General features: G+C 35.5%; 1 long non-coding RNA gene across 1 annotated transcript; it reads left to right on the plus strand.

Annotated features, from left to right (window-relative positions):
• Nucleotides 1-418: 418 nt before the first annotated feature.
• LOC139160555 (uncharacterized) lies at nt 419-10,236 on the plus strand. Its single transcript, XR_011557960.1, has 3 exons — nt 419-491; nt 752-847; nt 9,941-10,236. It is a non-coding gene; the product is annotated as an uncharacterized lncRNA (long non-coding RNA).
• The last annotated feature ends 283 nt before the right edge of the window (nt 10,237-10,519 follow it).

Genomic DNA, 10,519 nt, shown 5'->3' on the forward strand with positions numbered 1-10,519 from the left:
TGCACAATCTCTTTCAAATCTAAATAATTGTTAATATATATTTGTGATAGTAGTGGTAGCTTAAATTTTGGATTGATAATGGGTGTTACTCTTGATTAGTAACAGGGACATTAGGAGATTGAATGATGATAGTGACATTTTCCAGAAAGCAACACTATACTTATTAAGCCCAGTTTAATATTAAGCCCAGCTGATGTGGCCTAGAGGTGGAGCTCTGGCCTCACAATCAGGAGGTTGTTAGTTCGATCCTAGGTAAAAGCAGATGTAGGGTCTCCTGCTTGGACAGGTGGTTGGACTAAATGACCTGCAAGGTCCCTTCCAACTCTTGTTAATAATCTGTTAATACTGAAAGCATTGTAAATAATTAAATGCAGCTGCATTTAGCTGCATGGTGCTATTCAAATCACATTGGCAGAAAAAGAAAGAAAAGGGCTCTAGTGCAAACCATAGTCATGCTTGACATATTAATTTGTAGAAGATGGTCAGGCTTGGTAAGAGTTAATACATCAACACTTATAATGGAACAGATGTAATAAAACATCAGGTTTTTTTAATGTAGTTGCTATATTTTATATCAAACATCGAGTGTATAATGTATGAGGTCTATATTATATATTTATTATATCAAGTTGGGGAAATTTTACTACATAGTTGCTACATTGTAGACCTAGTTTGTAGTATATAGTAAAAAGTTCAATTTGATGTATTTATAGCTATAATGCTTATTGTGAATTTGTTTTTCAAATTTAAGAATGTGCTCATTATAAACAATCTTTATCTTGGAAACCTGCATTCGTATCTCAAACATTCACAACAGAAGGAAGCTCTAATTTAACAACAGAAAGAGGTAAATTATGCCTTATAATAATTTATTATTTAAAGGTTTTCATATTTTATTTTAATTTATGTGGTAAATATTTTTAAAATGTATATGAATTTGTGGTTGATTTGTTGGATTCTGAGCTTTGAATTCAAACAAATTAATATGAATACCATTTGTAATTCAAACAACATTTTACTAAAACTAAACAAAGCCAGTGTCTAAAAGATGGTAAAAAAGCTCTTGAATCAGTTCAAATCTTGTGACACTTTATATACAGGCCTATTTAGTTTTCATGTTTAAAACATATGAATTGTTTGCTGTAACCTTCTTCTGGGATTGTACATAAGGGGTGGGCTACTGCACCCAATTTGCATTGAAAGATGTTGAAAGAAAATGCATAAACCACACCCACAGTGTGGTAGTAAAAATTTTGGTAGCCCTTCACTGTTGTACATGTAGTCTATGGCAACAAAAATTCAGGGATTTTTGTAGATTAATTAAATGCATTAAAAGGCATAAACTTTTGTGAGTCAAACTCACAATAGCTGGACTGATATATAATTTGAATTGTAGTTTTACAATGATATCAAAAGATATGTTGTGTAGATAGGTCTAGGCCATGATTGTTGGGGGACAGAAGATGTTGAATTCATGATGGAATTTGAAGCGGGATTAATTTTGATGCATCCAGATTATGAAAATGCCATCAATAAAACACAAGTAAAGGAGAGCCTTTGGGAGATAAGAATTAAGAAAGCTTTGTTTTAGATAATTGATGAAGATGTTAGTATATTGAGGAGCCATATTATGGCAAAGAGTACAAATTTACAGACTGGTGATAAAGTGTGTCATTTGGGATTAGTATTTACAGTATGTTCTTGCTTGAAGTTCACATTTGAAGGAGGGGATGTTGATCCTTAACTTCTATAGTAGTTGACATGTTCTTGTTAGGAAGATTAACCATGGAGTTCAAATTTTTTAAAAAGACATTTATTGTTTTATCATAGAAACTAAAATATAAAACAGTAAAACTAATAAAACGAAACAAAAGAGAAACATACATTCAGTCCTAACAACAACTACAACAACAACAACTAGTGTTCAGTTACATTTAACATGTAGGAGATACCCCGGCTGGGTGCTGAAAGAAAAGAAAAAGCAATACATTCTCTCCATGAAGTTCAATTTTCTTAGGAAGTCTGTGATCTTTTATGTAGCTGGGATGACAGATTATATTGTCTATAATCCTGAGGTTTTCTGATGATTTCTCATTCACACCACTAACAAAACTAAAACTGTTTACATTTTATTTTCTTCAGATTAGTCAAAGTAGCTAGGTGGTGCCATGTTCTGTGAATCAAATGAAAAATAAATTTACAAAAATGAAGTTGGGGGGGAAATTGAAATTAATATAATTGCCGACCTGAAGCATAAGTTTGATAGCTAAATGCAGGACGAAAAATACTTACATTCATTTTTTTCATCTATTCATTTTGTTACCTTTGTAGCAAAGCAAACACTGTTCACATACAATATATAATTTTCATTCAGTATTATTTCTTGTAAAGTAACCTGTGGCATTGGCAAGCCAGGAAAACATTAAGCCTTTTTCTAGATAATTTTTACCTATCATACTTCCATTTATAATCACTCCCTTATTAAATTTGTTTTGAGTGGGGCTGGATAAATTTTGTTGAAGTGTAAAAACAACTTGGGATATAAATTTCATGGAAAACTAGGAAAAACATTTAAAAATTCTGCTTCTCATTTACCTTAGTTGCATCGATAGTTACAATTTCAGTGGAGTGGAACCAGGATATTTTTCCTAATTTAAATAGAAATAATTTCCTCTCTCCTTTTTATGTGCTGGATTGAGCAAGATCTGATAATAAAATATAACAATATCTAGGGAATAGTGTCTGACATATATAGCTCTAGCCTGATCTCTGTTCATTGCCCCCTAGTATACTTTATGTGGCCCAACACATCTAAGTTTCCCCCTTAAAGGTAAAATTGCCCTTCTTTAATGTTGGTTTTAACATCCAAAGCAACTGCTGAGGCATAGCTAATTCTACCATTAGCTACAATTTAGATTTAAAAAAACCTGTCACTTAGGAAATAGCATTCTGCATAATTTAAATCTGAGCAAAGGCATATGGCTGATATAAAATATTTTTAATACACAAAGCACTTAACCATGATGACAACCACTCTCAGTTGTAGCTTTGTCTGTGAATGAAAAATAGCTGAATCTTGGTGGCTTGATAATAGGAAAAACAGAAAATGTTATCCTTTTTTTTTAAAAAAATATTTTTTATTGGTTTTATAGGTTTACATAAAACAAACATATAACAGTGCACAGTGCATGTGCCCGTCACCTAACAACACACACACCCCGTCACCCCCACCACCCCTACAAGAGGATTCAATTTTTTTTACTTATTTATCTATCTATTAATCCTTGGCTCTATCTTGAACAAATATTACTGAAAGAGTGATTGTAATTTATTTTTCATATTTACATCACAGATTCTACTTAACATATAGTCTTTTACCTTGTTCCATCGCACCATCAGCTTCTCCAATTTATTCTCATCAAAATTATTTAATCTTATTTCCATAATTTCAAAATGTATGTGATCCACCATATACCAGTACCAATTTTGTACTGTCCATTTTGTAGAATCTTTCCATCCTAATACCATCACCGCTTGAGCACTTTCCAATGCTGCGGTTTTAATTTCCTTAAATTCTCCTAGTTCCCTATACGTATTTAATTAAAATTGCTATTTCTTTTGTAATAATCCAGTTAATGTTTAACATTTTATTAATTTCATTCTGGACTACATTCCAGAATTTCTGAATTTCTGCACACTCCCAGATCATATGCATAAAAATTCCTTTTTTCTGGCACCCGTGCCAACATTTGCCCTTCTCTTTCCCCTGGAAGTGTGCAATTTGTACAGGTGTATAATACCATTTATGTAAGATTTTTCTTCTCATCTCTCTAACTCTCGTATTTTTAATCTTGTATATATTTTCTATTGTTTCTTTCATTTCTCTTTCATCTATTTGTAAATCATCCTGCCAACATCTTGTTAAACTTTTTGTTACTTCTTCTTCCATCTGCAATAGCATTCTATATATATTACCGGCTTGTGCTTTACTTTCATTTATCTTTTCACTTATTATTTTTTCTAAACTATTTTCTTCCCGTAAGAAGGCTTCTTTATTCTCCCTTTTGTTTAAGTATGTACATATTGCATTAATCTGCAACCATTTCTGTTTACCAATCCACCATTCCAAACTAGTTCTACTAACTCTTCCATCTTTCTCATATAATTGTTCAATTCTCATTATCCCTTTACTATTTAATATTTTAATAATTCTACTTAGGTTAACATCATCCCCTATATTCAATACATGTAGCGTTGATATTTTTTTTTTTTCAATTTTTTTATTATTTTTTTCATAAAAACAAACAAATACATACAAACAATAAACATAAAGTGGGGGTATATTTCCCCCGCTTCTTATGAAAGTATACATTCAAATATAGAAAAAGAATACCTAATTAAATACATGTTAACTATTATAGTAAAAAAAGTTAATAAATTTGAGTTAAAGTTTTACAGATCTTGATGTGAGTGTTAAGTAGGGTTAGTATAACATAATTGCCAAAAAATACCTTTAATATAATCTTAATTACTATAGTAAAATAGTGTCAAACCTTCAATTCAAACAATAAAGCTAAATTCAACTATTATGCATCTTGGTATATTGCTTATACTTATACATACATACACTACTATATCATAATCATCAAAAAGTCCTTTTAAACTAATATTAATATTATTATCACCTAGGTAAAAACTAATACAAAGAAAAACAACTAAAAATATATCTTATTTTTTCTTATCTATCCATTTATAGACATTGTTCCATGTTTCATAAAATTTAGCCTGGATACCTTTATTCCACTTGTCCTCTGCCATTTAAGCCATATTTCTAAACATGCTTTAAAAGGATCGCTTAAGGTACTGGTTTCAATTCTACTCCAATTTTTAAATAATAGTTCTTTGTTATTTATATTATTAATTTCTTTTTCTAATTCTACCCATTTCTTTCCCCCCCATAACTGTAGCTCCATTAACCTTTCCATTTGAAATGCATTTCTATATAATACTAGACATGGGCTGCCCCAACCTCCCTCTTTCTCTTGTGCAAACTGCCAATGCTTCCTTATTCTGGGTTTTTTATCTCCTTCAATCCATGAAAATGTTATCCTAGGTGTGGGAAAAACATACCAGTTCTTTTTATTACCTTCATTATCTCTAATTCCTTTGAAAATCTAAGCAGGGTTGGACCTGGGAAGTAATTGACTGGGAATAATTAGGAAATCCAAACATCAGCATAGAAGAGGAAAGGAGTTCTTGACTTATAACCATAATTGAACCCCAAATTTCTGTTGCTAAGTGGGATGTTAAATGAATTTTGCCACTTTTTACATTTTTTGCATCTTTTTTGCCCAGTTGCTAAGTGAATCAACACAGTTGTTAAGTTGGTCACATGGTTGTTACTTGAATCTGGCTTCCCTGTTGACTTTGCTTATCAGAAGGTCATAAAAGGTGACCCCAGCACATTGCAACCGTCATTCATTCATTCATTCATTCATTTGATTTGATTTGTATGCCACCCCTCTCCGGAGACTCGGGGCGGCTAACAGCAACAATAAAGCAGTGTACAATAGTAGTCTGATGTTAGAAATAATTAAAAGCCCATTAATATTAAAAAAACCAAACATACATACATACATACCATGCATAGAATTGTAAAGGCCTAGGGGGAAGAGGGTTTTAAGCAGTTTACGAAAGGCAAGGAGGGTGGGGGCAATTCTAATCTTTGGGGGGAGTTGGTTTCAGAGGGCCGGGGCCACCACAGAGAAGGCTCTTCCCCTGGGTCCCACCAAGCAACATTCTTTAGTTGACGGGACCCGGAGAAGATCCACTCTGTGGGACATAACTGGTCGCTGGGATTCGTGCAGCAGAAAGCGGTCCCTGAGATAATCTGGTCCGGTGCCATGAAGGGCTAATAGGTCATAACCAACACTTTGAATTGTGATCGGAAACTGATCGGCAACCAATGCAAATTAACTGTTGTTAGTCAAGGACTACCTGTGCTCATTTGCATTTTAACAATAAAAACACAAGGAGTTGTCCACAGTCACTTAGAATTGAGGATATCATGAGAGAATTAGACCAAATCCAAACAGAAAAAGCAGATTCTATAGTGTTCATTTTTATTGTTTCTAAAAAATAAAATGTCATTTTTTGTAAAGGAACACTTCCTATATGTATCTCTATGTTCTAAATAATTTATCTGAAAAATGGTTACTACTGTGCTTGACTGGGAATGAGAATAGTTACTTCTCTTGTTTTATGTTCAGTAGTTGAAACATTAATTAATTAATTTATTTATTTATTCTTTGTCCAATATACAATACATATGAGAGAGAATATACATTAGGAATATATATATAAAGATAGGAAGTAAAAAGAAGGGAAGTGGATAGGAAGAGAATATATATAGAGGAGAGAATATATAAGATAAAAGAGGTAAGAAAAGAAAATTGGACAGGGGACGATAGGCACATCAGTGCACTTATATACGCCCCTTACTGGCCTCTGAGGAATCGGGAGAGGTCAATCGTGGAGAGTTTAATGGAGAAGTGTAGGGGATTGGGGGTTGACACTATTGAGTCCGGTAATGAGTTCCATGCTTCGACAACTCGATTGTTAAAGTCGTATTTTTTGCAGTCAAGTTTGGAGCGATTGATATTAAGTTTGAATCTGTTGTGTGCTCTTGTGTTGTTGCTGTTGAAGCTGAAGTAGTCGTTGACCGGAAGGACGTTGCAGCGTATGATCTTGTGGGCAATACTTAGATCGTGTTTTAGACGCCGTAGTTCTAGGCTTTCAAGGCCCAGGATGGTTAGTCTATTTTCGTAGGGTATTCTGTTTCGAGTGGAGGAGTGAAGGGCTCTTCTGGTGAAGTATCTTTGGACGTTTTCCAGAGTGTTGATGTCTGAGATGCGGTGTGGGTTCCAGGCAGATGAGCTGTATTCGAGAATGGGTCTGGCATAGGTTTTGTAGGCTCTTGTGAGTAGTGTGAGATTGCCGGAGCAGAAGCTGCGTAGGATCAGGTTAACAACTCTGGAGGCTTTTTTGGCGATATTGTTGCAGTGGGCTTTAGCACTTAGGTCATTTGAAATGAGTATTCCGAGGTCTTTTACTGAGTGTTGGTTGGTAGTGAGGATTTGTTTATTCAGTTCATATATGTGGTTTGGATTCTTTTTGCCGATGTGGAGGGTAGAGCATTTGTTGGTTGATATTTGAAGTTGCCAGGTGTTGGACCAATCTGAAATGAAGTCAAGGTCTTTTTGAAGAGTGAGTGTGTTGTCGGTGGTGTTGAAGAGTTTCACATCGTCGGCAAAAAGTACACAGTTGCTTACGATATTATCGCAGAGGTCATTGATGTATAGGATGAAAAGAGTAGGACCTAGTACGCTGCCTTGGGGAACGCCGCTTTTGACAGGGAGAGGGGAGGAAATGGCGCTTCCGATTTTGACAACTTGTTGTCTGTTTGACAAGAATGCGGTAATCCAGTTGTGGAGGAGTCCTGAGATGCCATAGGATTTGAGTTTTAGGAGAAGTTTGTCGTGAACCACTGAGTCAAAGGCTTTGCAGAAGTCGATATAAATTGCATCGATGAATTTTCCTTGATCAAGGTGGGTAGTCCAGATGTTTTTGCAGTGGAGTAGTTGTAGGTTGCAGGATAGTTTCTTACGGAATCCAAATTGTTTTTTTGATAGTAGGATGTTAGATTCTAAGTAGAGAGTGATTGAACGATTTATAATTGATTCCATGATTTTACAAGGTACACAGCATAGTGATATGGGTCTGTAGTTGTCAACTAGTGATGGGTCTCCTTTTTTGAAGATGGGGATGACTACTGCTTTTGACCACAGTTTGGGGAGAGTGCTGGTCATGAAGGAATTTTGGAAGATAATGCTTAGAGGTTCAGCTATGGCAGATGAGAGTTTTCTTAGGAAGTATGCACAAAGACCATCTGGACCGACAGATAGGGAAGGTTTGAGATCACGGATTGCTTTTTCAACGTAGTCTGTGGTGAAGATGATTTGGCTTAGGTTATTTAATGAGTTAGGAGTGCGATTTGCGAAGAGGGGGGATGAGTTATTACTGTTAACAAAAACGGAGCCAAAGAAGGAGTTGAAAAGATTTGCTTTGGATGGGTCGTCGTGGTACTCTTTGTTGTGTGGTCCAATGAGAGGTGGAATAGGTCTGGAGTCGTTAAGTTTGTTGTTGACGAAGTTGTAGAAGGCACGGTTAGATTTGGAGCGTAGGAGGTTTTCCTCTTGTTTACTGCGGTAGTTCAGACATTCTACTTTTATTTGTTGGCATATTCTTCTGTAGCGGTTTTTAAAGTTGTTTACAGGACCTTTTTTGTTTCTACGCCAGAGGGATCTTTTTTTGGTTTGTAGTTTCTTTAATGAGATGGGAATGTTGTTTTTCTGTTTTCTTCTAGGAGGAGTAATTGGAACATACAGATCTATAAGTCTATTGATTTGGAGTAAGAACGTGTTGTAGAGGTCATCGATGGAGATGCAGTTGGAGAAGAGGGATTGCCAATTAATAAATGAGAGACTGACGTCTATGAGTTCGTAGTTAGCTTTCCTGAAATTGTACTTAGGTGACACGTTGTTCTGTTGAATGTTATGATGGCGTAGGTTGAGGTTGAAGTTGATCATACTATGGTCGCTGTTGGAGAAGGGTTCTATGATATGCAGTCCATAAATAGCACTTTTACTATTGCAGAAGATGAGGTCGAGGCAGCTGTTGAGTCTGGTGTTGTTTAATACTAATTGTTCCAGTCCCAGGCTGGTGACGGTGTTGTAGATGGCGGTATGTATAGGTTCGGTGGAGCATTCGTTTAGTGTCCAGTTGATGTGTGGTAGGTTGAGGTCACCTAGGAAGATGATGGGGTAGGGGCAGGAGGATGCCCATGTTAGTAGGGAAGTTAATTTTGATGCATGGGAAGTGTCATAGTTTGGAGCTCTGTAGCACAGTAAAAAGCGGAGAGTGGTGTTAAGGGAAAGATCGCAGATTAGGGTTTCAGGAAGGAATAAATCTTGTGCGACTTGAATGTTTTTTAGATTGAGTGAGCTTTTGTAGAATATGGCTACACCACCTCCTCTGCGGGATTTGCGGTCGGACCGGAAAACCAGGTAGTTATTTTGTGTAATGATGGAGTCAGGAAAGGAACAGTTGAGCCATGTTTCGCAAACAAAGATTATGTCAAATAAGTTGGTGTTGAGCAGAAGGAGGAATTCTGATAACTTGTTGATTAAACTTCTTGCATTGATTAGTTTGCATTTGAGGTTGTGTTTGAGTTCAGGAAGGGGATTGGATCGCGTTGAGTTGTGGCAGGATTGAGGCAAGGTAGTAAGGGGCGCATTTTCCTATTCATTGCTGGAGGTGCTGGGGAGGTCCGATTGTTGATGTGGGATTGTGGGTGGAGAAGTGTTGGAAAGTTGTGGAGGGGTAGCGGGTTTGACGATGAAGGGAGGGTTGTAGGTTTTGGTTCTGATGCAATCAGAGCGGTAGTCAATGTAGAGGTTATTTTCGCCGAGTTCGGACCGTCTCCTGAGTTCAGCGCGTAGTTCACGGGAGCGGATACGTTGGAGTAATGTTAAGTCAGGTCTGCATCTGAGTTTGTTGTATTTGGTGTTGTTTCTGGCAATGGTGTTCATGGTCCTGATGAATTGTTGTTTGGAAGATTCGTTAGTGCAGACTATTCTGCACAGTCGGGGAGCCGTTGATCCGTCGCTGTACTTTAGTGTGGGGCCGCTTCTGGAGACCTCTAGCATGACATCAGGGGTAATTGTTTGAGGATGTTGATTGTGGATATTTCCTTAGTTATGGTTGCCATTCTAGAAATTTATTTGGGGTTCTTTAAGATCACTTTTAATCTTGTTTGATAAGAGATAATGAAAATACACACATAATATGGTTTCAAGATGTTGTGTTTTTTTAAATATAGGAAACTCTCTACTCAGTGGAATTATAAGAATACAGCCTCTTAAAACATGCTGTCGTCCTTTAAGAGTTGGATTGTCAAGGAAAGCTAAACTCAAGCAGCTTCATCCATATTTAAAATAGTTCACTATTAACAGCATGTTAAGCAAAGATTATTTTGCATTAAATGTTTAAAATAGTTAACACATTCATAATTAAAATATGTCATTATTATTGTAATATACAAACCACTAGTTATACGTTTACTGTGATTTTAAAATTAACTGCTGATAAAAGTATTCTAAGAAATGTGTGTGCAATATTGTCATTATAAAACTGAAATGCATAGAAATCTGAAAGACATAAATATGCTTAAGTTATTTTCATTTATTAAAGTATCTTATCAAAATGTAAAATAGATGTATGTCATATCGTATAGCAATTTAATAAATATTTATCAATAGTCGTGTTGTACATACATTTGAAAGCATTATGGAATCTTGTGGGCCATATTTATTTAATGGTATCTTTTATTGTAATATTCTTAAGATTAAAATGGTTTTTCATCCATGGATATTTCTGTTAAATATTTAGTCACACGTAC

The sequence above is a fragment of the Erythrolamprus reginae genome, chromosome 1, assembly GCF_031021105.1.
Source record: "Erythrolamprus reginae isolate rEryReg1 chromosome 1, rEryReg1.hap1, whole genome shotgun sequence".
Classification (NCBI taxonomy): domain Eukaryota; kingdom Metazoa; phylum Chordata; class Lepidosauria; order Squamata; family Dipsadidae; genus Erythrolamprus; species Erythrolamprus reginae.